Source organism: Trichosurus vulpecula, chromosome 5 (genome assembly GCF_011100635.1).
Source record: "Trichosurus vulpecula isolate mTriVul1 chromosome 5, mTriVul1.pri, whole genome shotgun sequence".
NCBI lineage: Eukaryota > Metazoa > Chordata > Mammalia > Diprotodontia > Phalangeridae > Trichosurus > Trichosurus vulpecula.
In genome coordinates this window covers 104,728,327-104,747,845 of record NC_050577.1, presented here as the reverse complement: position 1 = coordinate 104,747,845, position 19,519 = coordinate 104,728,327, and the positions used below count along the sequence as shown (strand labels likewise).

The 19,519-nt window shown below is 40.3% G+C and overlaps 1 pseudogene; it reads right to left on the bottom strand.

The window, feature by feature from the left end:
• Positions 1-5,368: 5,368 nt before the first annotated feature.
• On the bottom strand, positions 5,369-18,410 carry LOC118851009 (annotated as a pseudogene).
• Positions 18,411-19,519: the final 1,109 nt, after the last annotated feature.

The window sequence follows — 19,519 nt, the reverse complement described above, 5'->3', positions numbered from 1 at the left end:
TACCACCTGCAAATCCCTGTGTGCTTGTTATTTCTCATCACTCTAGCTCCTGAGAAGTGCCATGGCAACTGTGTGCTAGCCTTGAGAGTGGGCAAGTTGACCTTCTTCCAACCTAGGCCCAATTAAAAGTGGTATTATCCTATTCCCCGGTGCCAGGGAGTCTACTTTCCTGGTCCACTCTCAATGACTTTGGGATGCAGCTGAATCCAAGCATTCTTTCAAGACAGTTTAGGGATGGCCCTGATCCCACCTGCGTGTACGTTAACATAGTCAATCATGATTGTTTGCACCCATGATACCAGCCAATTATATGATTTTTTGTTCTGCTTTTTGTTCTATGCTTACAAAAATGAGTTGCACCTTCAGTTCTGGGCCTTTACCATAAACTCAGGAAGCTATTACATCGGTTAGTTTCTTGCCCTACTAATAAATCTTATCTTGCTCAGAACGAGAGAAAGGAAGGTGGGAAGGATTAAGCATGTATGTTTGAAACATAAAGGAACATGGTTAATGAACAAGTAAAGAAGTTTAGGAGGAGAAAATGAAGGAAACGAGAAAAGGTATGGATCTATGGAAGGGTTTTTAAAAGAAGGAAGAATGTTTAAGTGTATTGGGAAGAATGGTTTGAGGGAAATTTTGATTTTGTTGAAATAAGAAGGGTGCAAGACACATTATGTGTTTATTTGTTGGGATCTATAGTAATAAAAAGCGCAACTTGAGTTCCCTGTCTCCAAAGCAGGGAGAGAAGAATGCAATGGGTGGGGACAAGGTTTGGTCAAGTTCTTTCGTGAATTTAGAGTAAACGAGAAAGATTATGGGAGCTGGGAGTGAACCAATAGCAATGAGTTCTTTTTGAGATTTTAAACGTTGCCATTAGAAATTATAAGACCCAGATTTGACTTGATTGAAATATGTCCTCAAACTAAATCAGAATGTGCTTTTAAGTGTGCTTCTCAAATGGGATGATGAGGATAGATTAGAAATTAATATGACTGCCCCTTTTACATCTTTGGCAGTGGATTAACTGAAAATAGTGGGCTTTATTATAATATGAAATGTTTGGAATAAACAGCCCTTGGGAAAAAATAATAATGAAACAAAAATTGTGATTCTGTATGATACCATTTGGGAAATAGATCCTGGTGTGATTGAATTTATTCTGGTTTCATTTATAAGTGGGGTATATCCTCCTAGTGGGACAATTATGACAAGTCAGAATTTATTCTAGTATTTGCCATTGATACAGTGTTGGGAGAATGCACGGATCAGGGAATTTGTTCACTGTGTGGTCTTATAACAAGTTATGCCATCTTACCAATCGGTAACATGCATAAAGATAGTGCTTAATCTAAATTTAGAAATAATGTTAGAAAAATACATGTCCTTTTAATCTAGATTCTTTTGAAGTTATGGATTCACTTGTTAAAAGAATGATTTGAAAATGTTTAAAAACTGTTCATTTGGAAACACAATAGATAACTTTCTATATATATGTATACACACACACATATATATATGTATGTGTATATATATATTTCTTACTGTGAATTTGATATAGCAGAAATCTCTTTAAGGTGTCCTCATCTGTGAAATGCAGACATTCTAAGATCTTACTTGGTCTCCCTCTGGAATAAGGGTATGAGGTATTTTAACAATAATGACTTATACTCTTTGGCCCAGTATATTTTGAGTTGTCCTAAAAATAACACTTGTGAATTTAAATTGAGAAAAGTGTGCGTGTGTGTGTGTGTGTGTGTGTGTGTGTGTGTGTGGTGATTTTTACTGTTTCATTGAGCTATTTAATTTCACTTGCCCTATGTTTATGCTACCCGTTTGCTGGTGGGGTCTTTAATGAAATGTGTTTTGTACTAATGCCTTTCCAACCTATGAGGAATTGGGAATCTAAAATACACTTGTGATAGACTATTTTTTTAAAATGAAGCTAATTTGAAAATGCATTGACTAAATTAATGTCATCTGATTAGTAATGAATCTTGTTTCATGCTCTAAATTCATGATACTGTGAATTGCTGTTATTGTTTCTAAATCATCTTGTACTGTAAATTCTGAGAAACCTTTGTTTAAGACATGCTGTTAATAGAATGATAAAGATTGTGTCGTTGAATAATTTAATTCCTTTTGATTTGGACACTGTGAAATTATTAGTTATGTTATTAAAGGCTGGGGAAGTTAGGTGGCACAGTAGATAGAGCAGTGGGTCAGGAGTTAGAAAGACCTGAGTTCAAATGTGATCTCAGACACTCACTAGCTCTGTGACCCTGAGCATCTCATTTAACTAAATTTTCCCGTTTCCTCTTCTGTGAAACTGATCTGGAGAAGGAAATGGCAAACCACTCCAGTATCTTTGCCAAGAAAACCCCAAATGGGGTCACAAAGAGTCAGACGAGACTGAAAACGACTGGACCACAAAAGTAGAGTATTGTCATAACATGAGACCTATCAAGTATTTAAGGAAGAGGCAGATTAGAATAAGGCAGCTGCTGGGCAGGCAGTGACCTTGAAAGAATCAAATTATCAGGACATAGAGATAACGTGAGGTTCAAGAAATGGAGACATGTTGATCCCAATCTGTGCTTGGGATTAAGGCAGGGGAAGTGAGAGGAGAAAAAGGGTTGGCTGGCCTTGAGAAAAAGACAGGGACAAGCTCCTTGATCTTCCAAGCTGGTCTGGAGGCCAGGATTATCAGAGGAAGAAGAGCAATGTGTATGTGTGTTGTATGGGGGTGGGGATGCAGTATATGGAGGTTGGGAGAGCTGTGGATGTAGAGACCTATGAGAAAATGAGAACCTTCCTTCCCCTGTGTCCCTGGATCCCTCCTCCCTCCTTGTTCTCCTGCACCTCCTTCTTCCTTCCACTTTCCTTCCCTCCTTCTGCCTCCTCCCTCCCTCCCTTCCTTCCTTCCTTCCTTCCGTCTTTCCTTCCTTCCTTCAGTTCTGCCTCCCTCCCTTCCTCCTTCCTTCCTTCCTTCCTTCCTTCCTTCCTTCCTTCCTTCCTTCCTTCCTTCCTTCCTTCCTTCCTTTCTTCTTTCCTTCTTTCTTCCTTTCTTTGCCCTCTCCCCCCACACTATAATTTCAGCTCTCTGGCTGTTCTTCGTATGTGACACTCCATTTCCCACCTGCATGCCTTTGCAATATATAATATATCCAAAATAGAATACATTGTATTTCCCCCAAAACATTCCTTCCTCCAAATTCCATCCTATCCAATTCTCCAAGTTCAGTCGTAGAGTTATTTCATTTTCCTCACAATTGACTTATTCTGTTTTATTTTGTAATATTTTTTATTCCTCCCATCCCAACCCTTATAGAATGGATACCTTCCTTAGAGTCCCCTGGGAATATCTCCAGGTTCCATGTTCCAGAGTAGAAGATCCCAGGACTCAGTCCCATAATTATGGTCTTCTATCCCAGATACTGTAAGCAGAAAGTCCCCCCACCCCCAGCCCCACCAGTTCTCTTTGATATGTGTCATTTTCTCTAGTCTAGACAAAGCTATCTAACCGTACTCCCTTTCATAGCCAAACTGCCAGATGGAGGTGAGCTACGTTTACCTGCCTCTATTCCTTCCTTTCATTCTACCTCCTTTATGACTCACATTTCACAATCCCTTGCAATCTGGCTTCTTACCCCACTTTCAACAGAAATTACTCTCTCTAAGGTCATTGTGAGTGTCTCAACTGTTAAATCCATGTAGTGAAATGAGTGTTGGCCTTGGCATCAGAAAGACCTGAGTTGAATGCAACTTAGATCCTTGTGAACTATGTGACCTTGGGCAAGTCATTTACCCATTTCTAGTCTCAGTTTCCACATATGTAAAATGAAGAGGTTGGGCTCAATGATCTCTAAGGTCCCTTCCAGAAGTAAATTAATGATGTTATAATCCTATGATGCTCCCTTAACTTCTCTGATGCTGTTTTGTTTTGGGTTTCCTCCATCCTAACTGCCCCTTATCAGTCTCCTTTGCTTCATCATTATCCATCTCCTACTCATTAAAAGTTGGTGTCCCTCAAAGCTCTGCCCTGGGTCTTTCCTCTTCTCCCTCCTCATACTTATATGTTATCTCATGAGCTCCAAAGGATGCAATTAACATCTCTGTACATATAACTTACAAATCTATACATCCAGTCATAATTTTACTCCTGAATTCTGTATCACTGGCTGACCACTGGAAATCATGATAGGTTATTATATTTCCCCTCAAGCATTCGTTCCTCCAAACTTCCTTATTTCTCTTGGTGGTCCCACCATCCTTTCTGGTAACATAAGTTCATAATCTTGGAATCTTTATTTTTTCTTCTCTCTTATCATTCATATCTAATCAGTCACCTGGCTTTTTATATTCTACAGCTACAAAACATTTCTTGTGTCTGTCCCTTCTTCTCTACACATATGGTTATTGTCCTCATTCAGATGCATAACCTCTCACCCTAACTATTCCAATAGTTTCCTGATTGACACATCTACCTCTAGCCTCTCTACACAGTTTCCAATTATATTACTAAACCACCGGTGTTATGAGAATAGTCTGACTCAGTCCAGTCACCTGGTAGTAGTTTGAGTCAGAAATAGGAATGAAATTAGGCAATCTTGAGTCACCCAACAGTTGACAAAAGATGTCACTTAGCCATAGCAGAAGAAGGACTTTTGGAATAGGGAAATCATTTTTATTTAGAGTGAAGCACTGATTTAGAGCACAACAACTTTGACAGGGGAACTTTTCATTTTTATCTTTATAACACTAGTGCCTGCAGAGTACCTTGCACACAGTAGGCATTTAATAAGTATTTGTTGAATTGAATGAAATGCCTGATTGTCTGGAAGTAGCCTATCTTGGTCTTTTCTTTGTCTTACCATCACTCTAGTCTTACTAGCTATATTATCCCTTCCAATGTTTTTTTCTCTGGTAATTGCCTCCCCTCTCTGCCTTGACTTCCTGACACACATAGAAGCCTACAAATCAGGATGTTTACCTGTGTGGTGGAGACAATCTCTCCATTTACCACCAGAAGGGCTTTTTCTTCTATCCTCCATATTTGCCCTGAAGTTCCCAAGGGTTACACTACTTTGGTGGGGACAGAGAGGAGATGGAAGAGGGGTGGCAGAATTCTTAGCAGATACAGAGTCACAGTCACAGAAAGAATGCACAAAATAAAAGTTTATGTTGAAATTCTTCATGAGCTAGGACATGGTTGAGCAGTGTAGGAGGTTTATGGGTATAGGAGCAGGTGAGACAAGTAGGTGGGAAGTTTTAGGGAGAAATAAGTAGTTGGAATGGGGGAGAGATTGGGGTGAAAATGGAGAAGAGTAGAGGGGTTGGGTTCTCTAGGAGCAAAGGTGACTCTGATAATTCATTTGTTACTGATGACCTTGTGGATCCAGTCTATGTAGTTGCAGACCCCTGGTGTAGACGGTAGGGTAATTCTTCAGGGCACAGCCATTGCTCCAGGATACCACACCCTGGAGCTCCCCATTGCAAACCATGGGACTACCTGAATCTTGCTTCCAAAGGGAGAAGTAGAGATCAGATTAACTTCATGATATCCCCAGTCCCTGATGATCTCAGGACCTATTATAGTCTCTCAAAAGATTAATGGTCCTTTGGGAGATTCTAGGCATATGAGGGTCATATTAACATAAACCTGTCTATCGTAATCCCCTGATCTGTTACTAGTCCACCACCAGAGAGGCCATAAGGACATTCATGGCATAAGACAACATCATGGGGCTTGTTTCCTTCATCCATAAAATGAAAAGGTTTTGAACAGGCGATTTCAAAGTTTCTTTCCAGCATTAAGTCCTACCTTCCTACATGGGAGAAGAGTGACTCTTTTTACATAAACACACATCAATCTTACCATCCCTCCTAGACACTACAGGATTTTGAACTGAGTTTTGAAGCAACTGAGGCAGTGGTGGGATTCAGCTGATTCACACTGGTTCAGCAGAACTGGTATGTAATTTTAGGCTGAGTTGGGCAAGTAGGTTGTAATTGGGGGTGGGGCCTGGGCCCGCCACAACAGCGGGGGATGGCTCCTTGGCTAGGTTCCATGGAGAGCTGGTTGTTAATTTATTTGAATCCTACCATTGAACTGAGGGAGATTAGAAGGCTAAGGAAAGAAGGCAGAGCATTTTAGGCTTGGGAGTCAGAAAATGGAGTGTTGTATCTGAGGGACACAAAGTAAGCCAGAGTACTGAATTACAGTGTGTGTGAAGGTGATTCAATTGTAAGAAGATTAGAAAAGTAAGAAGGTTAGGTTGTGAAGGGCTTTAAATGTCAAACAGAGGATTTTCTATTTTATTCTGGAGGTAATAGGGGGCCTTTCGAGCTTATTGACCAAAGGAGGTGATATGGGCAGACCTGAACTTTTCATCAAAGGTTTAACATTTCATTCCAATTTCTGACCCAGAGCTTCCTGAAGTGTGTAGCTGAAGCACCCAAGAGAGTTCTCATTCATAATTCTAACTTATCACCTTTTTCTGAAGTGTCAGAGTCCCTTTGATTAGGGCCCCTATCTGACCACTGGAGGACAAGAGCAATGATGAAGAGGAAGACAGGAACAGAGGACCTCAACACCTCAAATATTTGCATACCCCCCAAAACTCCCCCACCCATACAGAGAAGGTTCTCTCTAAAGCAGATGATAGTGGAGGAGACTCCTCAAAGACTAGGGAGGATGGGCATCTAGGTGGCGCCATAATGCACAGAGCACCAGCCCTGAGTCAGGAGGAGCTGAGTTTACATCTGGTCTCAGACATATGCTAGCTATGTGACATTGGGCAAGTCACTTAACCCTGATTGCTTCAAAAAAAAAAAAAAAAGAAAAGAAACTAGTGAGGATTTTTTAAATACAGAGAGACTCTCCAAGTAGGGCAAAACTGAGCAAGTAGATTTGGCCAATGCTAGTGACAATTATCAGAGAAATTACTGTCATGTACCCAAAACTGTAACTAACATTTTTCATTAAAATAATTATGAAAAATATCCTTAAAGAAAAGGAAAATGAAATGGAGGAGAGGGAATTCAGCGACCCTGAAACATAGTCTAACTGATTTAAGGTCAGGGTAGGAGAACTCACCTGAGGTATCATGACCAGTCAGAGAGGGAAGCAAGTTCCATCTGATAATTTCCCCATTTAACAAATTATTTTCACTAATTAGGTAACAAGTTATTTATAGCTCTTGAAGGAATGGAATTCCTGATATTTCAGTGCCCTCTGGCAAAGCTCTGATTGCATCACCCTAGTTATGTCTTCTAAGGCCTCTTTTGGATGTTTCCACTACATACTCCAGAAAGCCCTACTATTTTAAACTTTGAAATAAAATGCAAATCTGACCGTGTTGCAATTCCCCCCGCCCCTTCAGTAAGCTCCAATGGTTCCCTATTTACCTCCAGGACAAAAGATGATTTCTCTGTCATTTAAAGCCTTCATATTCTGCCCACCCTGTTTTTTTTTTTTAGCTTTTTCATCTTACATTTTACTCCTCTCTGTACCTTATAATTCAACTACACTTGGCCCAATTGTTCCTCATATGCAATGGTCTAACCTCCTGTCTCCTTCCCTTTGTGCTGTGATCCATCTTTTATGCCTAGAATGCCTGCTCCCTTACATCTGCTCCTGGTTTCTTTCAGCTCCTTCAAGATTGAGCTCAAATCATTTCTTCTCTAGGAGGTTCCCATTGTTAGTGACTTCTCTCTGGAGATTTTGTTGTTGGTTTAATCATTTTTCAGTCATGTCTGACTCTTTGTGACTGTATTTGGGGGTTTTTTGGCAAAGATACTAGAGTGGTTTGCCACTTCCTTCTCCAGCTTATTTTACAGATGTGGAAACTGAGTAACTTAGGATTCAGTGACTTGCCTAGAGTCACACAGCTAGCAAGTGTCTGAGGTCAAATTTGAACTTGGGTCTTCCTGACTCTAGGCCCAGGGCTCTATCATCTGTGCTCCCTAGAGCTGCCCCACTTCTGAGATCACTTGCCATTTACCTCCATAGTTATTTATATGCTGGTTTCTCTCATAAGCTCTTTGAAGACAGGAACCATCCCACTCCCCCTTTTTTTTGTATCCCCAGTGCCTGGCATATAGTAGGTGCTTAATAAATACTTGTTGACTGATTGATGCCTGACATTGCCCTGTAGAAGATGTAGACAATACAGATGACCCTTAGATTAAGGTTTAACTCTGCTCTTGCCCTACTGCACAGGTTCACATTGACTGAACCCAATTGCCTGGCCACATTCATGTTTTGCCCATAGAGTTTGAGCCAAGTCATCCAGACCAGTGATCTTGAGTCTATGTGGCCTTCAGCTGGCCCCTTCACTATCTGGTTCATCATACTGTAGAACATTAGCTTGATCTTCGATCTTTAGGGCTTCTTGCCAAGTGAACAGATTCTGATTGTGAGGAAGGTATGGAGATAGAGAGACGTGGTACAGTTGATACAATTACCTGGAAGGCATCTTTGCCTCCATCCAAAAAGTTGGCACAAAACATATTGCTTGTGATAGCACCAGGATAGGAATCCTGGCAGACATTGTCAGAGAGAACAGAGATGTCCAGGTACTGCAGCAGGTCAGGAGAATTCCCTTGGGGAGAAACAGTGATTAAAGTCTGTTAGTTTATTACCCACCTAGCACTGCTTATGTCTTTAGCAACACTTTGCAAGAACAGGACTGGCACAAACTCAGGATGCCAGACCATCACACCATTGGGTCAAGGCAACTAGGGCTTAAGACTCCTTTTCCTTCCCCTGTCAATGAGTACAGGTTGGCCCTGGGCAGAAAAGTTCTTATCGGCAGATTAAGTGCCTTGAATGGAGTGGTGCTGGAAAGATCCTCTCTATACCTAATCTCTCTCTGTCCTTTGCCACAGAACTCAAATTCTGTTATTGGAGATTCCTTTCTTTGGATTTCTACCTTGCCCCCATTAGCATGCATATACTCCTGAAATGGGTCTGTCATTAACATCCCTCTAGGAACTGGTTTCTTGGATTTTTTCCAGCTGTCTGTTTAAGAGCTGAGCCCAGCCAGATAGAGAAAGGGCGAAAGAGGTAGACCCCAAATCTAGAAAATGCAGGACTGCCTTCAGTGCCATAGAGAAGGGCCTACATATATTAACCCCTGAAAGAGAGCACCATGTATTGGGCAGCTGGGAGCCCCTTGGGGGAAGACAATGAAGGTGAACTCCATATCCTTTACAATTTTGCATAGGTCCCACCCTGATCCTCCTGAACATATTTTCCCAATACATTCTGGAGGATTCCACCTTCATTTCTTTGACAATGGAAATCACCTTAGTGATGACCATAGGATTTTCTTAGCCTTTTTCTGAGGTCAGAGTTACCCTCAACTTCTTTTTGTTGCATCACTTTGGAAATCACAGAATCACATATTTAGAGTTGTAAGGGAATTTAGAAGTCATTTAGGTCCAGTATCTATATTTTACAAATGAGGACACCAAGACCCAGAGAGGTTAACGATATGTCTAGTGAGGCAGAGATGGGATGATTCTAATGGCTAATGACTTCATTAAGTAGCCTTTGCCTCTTCTGTCCTCAATAACCATCTTCTCCAGAAATACTCTCCAGCTGAACAAGGACACTTTTCTCTGCTCATGTATTCTCCTCACTGTGTCCACACACAACATATTTGTACCTGCCTCCAAGCCTTTACATATGTTATTTCCCAAACCTGAGTTATCCTTTTTACTTCTTTATCATCCTTCCTATCTATCTTTCATATTCAGACCTTCACTCACTTTCTTTAGGAAACCTTCACTAATTAGCCCTGTCCCACTCTAATCACTCTTTTGACATCTCCTAACATTTATATGTTCAACTCACAACCACATTTATTCATTAGACTTGCCTCTTTTCTGCTTTGAAGTTATTCAAGTCAGTCAGCTTCTCTCTGTCTCTCTCTCTCTCTCTCTCTCTCTCTCTCTCTCTCTGTTTCTCCTTTATCAAATGGAATGATCAGGGTTGGGAACTGAATCTCTCTTGTCCGACTAGATTAGAAGGTGCCCATTGGTGAGTGTTCTTTATTACCAATAGAAATTATTCTATTGGTGGTATTGTATAGACCCACTAAACCCACTAACACCTCCTCTCTCTTGACATGCTTCCTTTCCCAAATCTGTGTTAACTCATAGCCCTGGCTCATGGTATTGCCTCAGCCAGCGATGAGACAATTATCTTCAATCTGGGCACAGGACGGGGCAGACTCAAGGGACCACTCTGTAGTCGAAGGTAACAGTGGTGGCCAGCTTAATCAGCATGATGTCATTGTCTATAGTTGAGTCATCATAGTCAGGGTGCAGGACAAACTTGGCTATAGGAATGAACTGTTCCATCTCCTTGCTTGATGATATATTGTGTCCCTCCAACCTCACTTGGATGTGGCTAGAGAAGAGAAGAAGTTTGTTAGAAATGCTGCTCTTTGGTTAATATCACTACTGTTTGACTTTTTAGCACTTACATAATCAGTTGTCTTTGCATAATTCTCTGGAAATAGTTTATGTTTTCTGTTTGTGTGAATCTTGGTTTAGCTGTGCAACTTTGGGCAAGTAATTTAACCTCTCTGAAACTGGGTTTCCTAATTTTTTCCTCATCCTCCCTTGAGGGATAATATTATAATGCCTCTCACGGATATTGTGGCAATCAGGTGAAATTTTATTTATCTATATGTATATGCTCATATGTGTGCATATATGTATACATATATGTATAAAACACATCTATGGATACATACATACATATATGTCGTATTCTCTTTACAATGCTATATAAATATTATTATGATGATCACTATCACCAACATTATTATTAATGACCATTTCTTATATTTCCATCAGATTAGGTTGCCTGAAACTGAAGATTATGTCTCCTTAATCAAAGTGACAGTTTTCTTATGGAAAGAACTCTGTCTCTTTGTTTTTTAACATAGGGATCAGGATGGCTGAATCCTGTGAATCTGCTCTACCACTCCCTGGCTGGCTTAAATCTTTGGCTGCTTGGATGAGCTGGTGTAGATAGGTCAAGTCCTTTATCCCTTTTCCCATTCATATTACTTATGGATCATAGCAGTGGGCAGCAGGCAGTACCCACTGGCAGCTGAGGAGCGTTCCCCCTGCCTCCCCCACAGATGTGATATTTCACTGTCAGGGGCACCTGATAGTGGGCAATGTATTTGGGGAAGGCATAAGCTCTAATGATCTTGTCATCACCTCATCGTAGAGTGGGAGAGCAGCTAAATTGGGAGGAAAAGATGTGGAATGTTATCTATAAAAAACTAATGTCAGTAGGGTGAAAAGTATGCTTAAGTTTTGACCTCAGATTTTTTTTAACCTTACTTGTTTGCAGGGCTTCTAGACAAAGAGTTCACATTTTTCCTTAGAGGCAATATTGATGCAAAATCTTACTATTTTAATCAGAAAACCAGTGCTAGATGCCTTATGTTAGTCATAAGCCATAGGATGCAATATCTGGATGAAACTGTGAGAAGCCATCACATCCAGTCTCCTATTAGTCAACAGGCCTGTATGATTCTCTTATATAGCCTCTCTTTTTCATTTTCAATGTCATCACCCTGATGAAGGACCTCACTACTTCATGCTTGTATTATTAAATTGCATTCTTGCCACTTTCCCACCTCCGCCAAGTCACAACCATGCTATCTAACTTTTATTGACTTTTCATATGCAAATAAAGTGCAAACTTCCCAAACTGGCATTCAAGGCTCTTGGCAATCTGACCCCTTTCTAATTTTATTTCCCACTATTAATCAGTTAACCAATCAATATTTATTTATTAAAAGCCTACTATGTGTCAGACATTTTTGTTAGGCCCTAGGGATTAGAAAGAAAGAAAGGAAGAAAGAAAAGAAAAGAAAGAAAGAAGAAGAAAGAAGAAAGAAAGGAAAGAAGGAAGGAAGGAAAGAAAGAAGGAAGGAAGGAAGGAAAGAAGAAGGAAGGAAGGAAGGAAGAAAGGAGGAAAAAAAGAAACAACCCCTGTTCCCAAGGGGTGACCTAAGTTACTTACGTCTATTTCAGTTTCCTCAACTGTAAAATCGGGATAATAATAACATCTGCCTCTCAGGGTGCAAATGAGTTAATATTTGTAAGGCACTTAGCACAGTGTCTGGCACATAGTACATGCTAAATAAATGTTTGTTTCCTTCCTTCTTTGATTCCTAGAATGCTTGCAAACTGCCTACATCTTCATGTGCTTAAAGACCGAACACCTATTTTAATATCCAACAGAACCAGATGTATTAAGGAAGATAGATCTCCTAATTTTTTAAGCAGTCAATTGCAAATTAAATTAGAATTAAGCATGATTTTGGAGTCACTTTGTGACTCCTTCCCTACATTAACAATCAACCAACCGAATTAATTAAAAAGAAAAATAACTGATTTTGCAAAAAGACCCTGCCAAGTTGTCAAGCCCATCACCTTGCCTCCTAGTAGGACAACCCTTCCCACAATCCAAACAAAAGCCCCCAGAAGCCTTATCTCAAGGGCCTTGGGTAGGCTAGCAGGTGTGGAAAGAGTGGGAATTCTCAGCCTCAGACTGCAGCTGAGACCAGAGGCCAGACCACTGAGAGTAGCATTAATCATTGCTAGGATGTCAGTCTTTTTGGGGCCCCTGAGTTTAACAATGTATATGGAAAACAATATAGACAATGGTGGTAGGGGCAGTACAGAGAATGGGAAGACTGGTCAGCCTTTGGAGTGAAAGAGGGGGTTAAGATTGGGTAACATAGTGAAAGAGCAGCCTCATATTTTAGCTTGTCATATTGGTAATAATAAAGCATATTGGTTATATTAGCTAGTCATATATAAATAATTATATATAAATACTTGCCACCAAATATATAAATAAATATAGCTTGTCAAGTTGTCAAGACTATAATCTTGTGAGCTTCTAAAGGCTGGAAGAGCCATGAGAAAGTCAGAGGACCTGGACTGCACATTAGAATTCACCAGATGTGCCTGTAAAGGAGTTCAGTCACATGGAGTAGCCATGGGATCCAGCTTAGCAATGAATCAACATAGGAGCTATAAACAAGGGAGCAACATGTCCATTGTCTATGTTTCCCTTAATTGTTGAAGATGTTTTGTTTTTATTTTTATTTATTTTGTGTTTTTCAATTCTTAATTTTAATTTATTTAATATTTTTAGTTTTCAACACTGATTTCCACAAGATTTTGAGTTACAAATTTTCTCCCCATTTCTATCCTCCTACTCACTCCAAGATGGCATATATTCTGATTGCCCCTTTCCCCAGTCTGCCCTTCCTTCTGTCACCCCACTCCCCCTGTTTATCCTGTTTTCCCTTACTTTCTTGTAGGGCAAGATAGATTTTCTATACCCCATTGCCTGTATATCTTATTCCCAGGTGCATGTAAAACCAACTTTTTTTTTTGAGCATTAATTTTTAGAACTTTGAGTTCCAAATTCTCTCTCTTCTTTCCTCCCCAGCCACCCTCCTTGAGAGGGCAAGCAATTCAATATAGGCCACATATGTATCATTACACAAAATACTTCCATAATAATCATGTTGTGAAAGACTAACTACATTTCCCTCCATCCTATTCTGTCCCCCTTTATTCAATTTTCTCCCTTGACCCTATCCTTTTTCAAAAGTCTTTGCTTTTGATTACCTCCTCCCCCAATCTGCCCTCCCTTCTATAGTCCCCTCTCTCTTATCCCCTTCCCCGCTACTTTCCTGTGGGGCAAGATACCCAATTGAGTGTGTATGTTATTCCCTCCTTTGGTCAAATCAGATGAGAGCAAGATTCACTCATTCACATTCACCTGCCCCATCTTCCCTTCCAATAGAACTGCTTTTTCTTGCCACTTTTATGCGAGATAATTTACATCATTCTATCTCTCCCTTTCTCCTTCTCCCAATATATTCCTCTATCACCCCTTAATTTTATTTTTTTAAGATATCATCCCTTCATGTTCTACTCACCCTGTACCCACTGTCTATATACATATATGTATATATATATATGTATAGTCCCTTCAACTACCTTAATACTGAGAAAAGTCTCATGAGTTACAAATATCATCTTACATGTAGGAATGTAAGCAAAATGGTTCAACTTTAGTAAGTCCCTTATGATTTCTCTCTCCTGTTTACGTTGTCATTCTTCTCCTGATTCTTGTATTTGAAAGTCAAATTTTCTATTCAGCTCTGGTCTTTTCATCGAGAAAGCTTGAAAGTCCTCTATTTCATTGAAAATCAATGTTCTGCCTTGTAGTATTATACTCAGTTTTGCTGGGTAGGTGATTCTTGGTTTTAAACCTTTCGCCTCTGGAATATCATATTCCAAGCCCTATGATCCCTTAATGTAGAAGCTGCTAGATCTCATGTTATCGTGATTTTGTTTATTTCTTTCTGGCTGCTTGCAATATTTTCTCCTTGACCTGGGAACTCTGAAATTTGGCTACAACATTCCTAGGTGTTTTCTTTTTGGGATTTTTTTCTTTATTTTTTTTAATTTTTTTTTTGGCATGGCAATTGGGGATAAGTGACTTGCACAGGGTCACACAGCTAGTACATGTGTCAAGTGTCTGAGGCCAGATTTGAACTCAGGTCTTCCTGACTCCAGGGCTGGTGCTCTACACACTGCTCCATCTAGCTTCCCCTGGGATCTTTTTCAAGAGGTGATCAGTGGATTCTTTCAATTTCTATTTTACCCTCTGGTTCTAGAATATCAGGGCAGTTTTCCTTGATAACTTCTTGAAAGATGATGTCTAGGCTCTTTTTTTGATCATGGCTTTCAGGTAGCCCAATAATTTTAAAATTATCTCTCCTGGATCTATTCTCCAGGTCAATTGTTTTTCTAATGAGATATTTCATATTGTCTTCCATTTTTTCATTCTTTTGGTTCTGTTTTATAATTTCTTGATTTCTCATAAAGTCACTAGCTTCCACTTGCTCCAATCTAATTTTTAAGGTGGTATTTTCTTCAGTGGTCTTTTGGACCTCCTTTTCTATTTGGCTAATTCTGCTTTTTAAGGCATTTTTCTCCTCATTGACTTTTTGGAGCTCTTTTGCCATTTGGGTTAGTCTATTTTTAAAGGTGTTATTTTTTTTACTTAAAATTTAAATTTTACTTAAAACTTTTTAACTACACAAAAGGAAATGGTTCAATTATCATATAAAATTACCATTTGTTTTCCTTTGAGTTGTTGGACAAAAAAATGCTTTAAAAATCTTTGAAAGTTTTTTCTTTTGATTGGAAGAGGAAAGTATCAGGAGATGAGATATTTCAGTTGTGGTTTTGGAGGTGGCTATCAAAGGGTCAGATGACAAAGAAACAAGGCTTAGAGGATTCCTCTTAATGTCCATCTTTAGTAAGTGTTTACTTTCTACTGCAAAAGGTGGTCCTGGAAAAATCAGATTTTCCATGGTTTCTAATATACTTCCTAGGGGAAGAAACTCGAACAGATTTTCATTTCATATTTGTGAACTTTAGAACCTTGAAATCACATCTGATTTCCCTGGTGATTTTAAGCTGCTCAGTTTGGCAGGTGCTGATTTTGCTTTGTTCTCAATGGAGAGGAATGAATCTGAGGGCCCTTTCCCTGGTCATTGCTTGCTACAGATGAGTGGCTTAAAGTGTCCCAAGAAACACAACCAAATATACCTCCATTGAAATCTCAACATTGATATGATGGTCCTCTGTGGTTTTGTTTGGCGTCTGCATTTCCATCTGCCAGGAACTCCTATGTATTGCTGTTATTCTTTTGTCTTTTCATGCTTCTCTTGATTCTTGTGTTTGAAAGTCAAATTTTCTATTCAGCCCTGGTCTTTTCACTGAGAAAGCTTGAAAGTCCTCTATTTTATTGAAAATCCATATTTTGCCTTGGAGCATGATACTCACTTTTGCTGGGTAGGTGATTCTTGGTTTAATTCTAGCTCCATTGACCTCTGGAATATCATATTCCCAGCCCTTCGATCCCTTGATGTAGCAGCTGCTAGATCTTGTGTTATTCTAATTATGTTTCCACAATATTAAAATTGTTTCTTTCTGGCTGCTTGCAGTATTTTCTCCTTGATCTGGGAGCTCTGGAATTTGGTGACAATATTCCTAGGAGTTTTCTTTTTGGAATCTTTTTCAGGAGGCGATCATTGGATTCTTTCAACTTCTATTTTACCCTCTGGCTCTAGAATATCAGGGCAGTTCTCCTTGATAATTTCTTGAAAGATGATATCTAGGCTCTTTTTTTGATCTTGGCTTTCAGGTAATCCAATAATTTTAAATTATCTCTCCTGGATCTATTTTCCAGGTCAGTGGTTTTTCCAATGAGATATTTCACATTGTCTTCCATTTTTTCATTCCTTTGATTCTGTTTTATAATATCTTGATTTCTCATAAAGTCACTAGCTTCCACTTGCTCCAGTCTAATTTTTAAGGTAGTATTTTCTTCAGTGGTCTTTTGGACCTCCTTTTCTATTTGGTTAATTCTGCCTTTCAAGGCATTCTTCTCATTGGTTTTTTGGAGCTCTTTTGGCATTTGAGTTAGTCTATTTTTTAGAGTGTTATTTTCTTCAGTGTTTTTTGGGTCTCCTTTAGCAAGTCATTGACTTGTTTTTCATAGTTTTTTTGTATCACTCTCATTTCTCCTCCCAATTTTTCCTCCACTTCTCTAACTTGCTTTTCCAAATTCTTTTTGAGCTCTTCCATGGCCTGAGACCAGTTCATGTTTTTCTTTGAGGATTTTGATGTAGGCTCCTGTACTTTGTTGACTTCTTCTGGCTGTATGTTTTGGTCTTCTTTGTCACCAAAGAAAGATTCCAAAGTCTGAGTCTGAATCTGAGTCTGTTTTTGCTGCCTGTTCATGTTCCCAGCCAACTACTTGACCCTTGAGTTTTTCATCAGGGTATCACTGCTTGTAGAGGATAGAGTACTTTGTCCCAAGCTCGAGGGGTTGTGCTGTTGTTTTCAGAGCTATTTATACACAGTGAGCTCTGCCACACCAGCGCTCCTCCTCCCCCAAGAACTGCCAACCTGGACCATGACTCAGATCTTAAGCAGGCTCTGCACTCCTGCTCAGATCCACCACTTAATTCCTCTCACCAGGTGGGCCTTGGGCTGGAAGCAACTGCAGCTGTAGTTCTGTCCTCAGAGCTGCACCACCTCCATTGCCCCTGGGGCAGTGGCTGAACCACAAACTTCTTTCACTCTGTCCCAGAAACTTTTCCCACTAACCTTCTCTGTTGTCTTGGTGTTTGAGGGTTGAGAAGTCTGGTAACTGCCACAGCTCACTGATTCAGGGCACTAGGGCCTGTTCTGCCTGGCTCCCAGTCTGGTTGGTCTGGGCATAGCCCATGCTGGGCTCTGCTCCACTCTGCTCCCAGCTCCATGCGATAGACCTTACCCAGCAACCATCCAGGCTGTCCTGGGCTGGTGCCCTGCTTTCCTCTGCTATTTTGTGGGTTCTGCAGTTCTAGAATTTGTTCGGAAACATTTTTATAGGTTTTTGGAGGGACCTGGGGGGGAACTCACGCAAGTCCCTACTTGCCAGCTGCCATCTTGGCTCCGCCCCCAAGATGTTATTTTCTTAAGTATTTTTTGTGGTCTTCTTTAGAAAATCATTGCTTTGTTTTTCATGATTTTCTTGTACCACTCTCATTTCTCTTCCCATTTTTTCTTCTATTTCTCTTACTTGATTTTCAAAATCCTTTTTGAGCTCTTCCATGGCTTGAGACCAATTCATATTTTTCTTGGGGGCTTTGGATGTAGGGTCTTTGACTTTGTTGACTTCTTCTGGCTGTATGTTTTGATCTTCTTTGTCACCAAAAAAGATTCTATAGTCTGAGTCTGAGTCCTTTTTCACTGCCTGTTCATGTTCCCAGCCAACTACTTGACCCTTGGACTTTTTGTCATGTATGACTGCTTGTAGAGAGTACTATGTCCCAAGCTTTAGGGGCCTTGTATTGCTGTTTTCAGAGCTATTTCCACACAGCAAGCTCTGCCATACCAGTGCTCCTCCTCCCCCAAGAACCTCCAACCAGGACTGTGACCCAGATCTAAGCAGGGCAAAGGAAGAGAACCTGTCTCTGTGCCAGCAAAGCAATCCCTGCACTCCCACTCTGATCTGATGCTTTATTCCTCCTGCCGTGTGGTCCAGAGACTCAGGAAGCAGCTGATGCTAGAGCTCTGGAAGCAGCTTCCTGCTGCTGCTGCCATGCCAACTCTGCTGCCCCCAGGGCTGGTGCTGGACTGCACACCTCTCTCACCCCAATCCAGTAGCTTTCCCACTACCCTGCTCTTTCAACTTGGTTTCTGTGAGTTGAGAAGTCTGGTAATTGCCACAGCTCAGTGATTCGGGGCCCTAGGGCCTGCCCTGCCTGACTCCCAGTCTGGTACGTCATGGCGCAGCCCAGCTGGGCTGTGCTCCACTCCCAGCATGGTGTGATAGACCCTTTCTAGGGACCATCCAGGCTGTCTTGGGCTGAGGACTTGTTTCCCTCTGTTATTTTGTGGGTTCTGTAGGTATAGAATTTGTTTAGAGCTGTTTTTTACAGGTTTTTGGAGGGATTTGGGGGAGAGCTTAAGTGGGTGCCTGTTTTCCAGCCGCCATCTTGGCTCTGTCCCCCATTGAAGATGTTTTGTAATCATTAAGTCTCCTTTACCCAGTCACCAAGGTGGTAGCAGAGACTGTGTTTCCTGATTTTTTAGGGAGTAGGGGTGGGGGAGAAGGAAGAGCAACATTTTTGTCCTGGTATCTTCTCAATAATTATCCTTTTGTAAAAGTTAATTGATGTTAATTGCTTATCATGATATCAAGGAGATATGAACTGGTTAAATGATATTGGTGAGATAGTAAGTAACACTTGAAAATTATATTAGAACAATGATCACTGGTGGTTTATATTGCAGAGAGGTGTTCACCAGAATAGAGGCTAGAGGCAATAGCATTAGAAAGATACCCCAACTCCATACATGTACTTCTGAGGAGAGATAGGACCTTGGTCTGGGGACCTTACCTGCTAATGATAATGTGGGTCTTTGTACATCAGAAACAAATTATAAGTTGTCTATTTTATTAATACATAGTTGAGTGATTAAGAAAAGGGCATATATCTGATTCTTTCTTGCAAACCCTGGTCGAAGAGACAAGGACCAATAAGCCATAAGCTACTGGAAAAAGATACAGAAATGTAATGGAAGGAACATTAACTGACAATTTCAAAATTCATATTCTAATCTACATCTAATTTTTGCCACAAGCCATGTATCTTTGCTTTGACTCTCATCTTGAAATGAGAAACTTGAAATATGCCAACTCTTAAGTCCAGTCCAACCAGAGGTGTGCTGTTAAATGTTTAAAAACCAGCTTTCCATGGGGGGAAAGTATTTAACATGCACTTTCAAGTTTAATCTGTGTTATTAACATTTCCTACCACTTTTAAAGTCTAGACAATCAGCAAACCAATGAATCAAGCTGTGATTTGTATCATTTGATGATTTCTGCGATGTA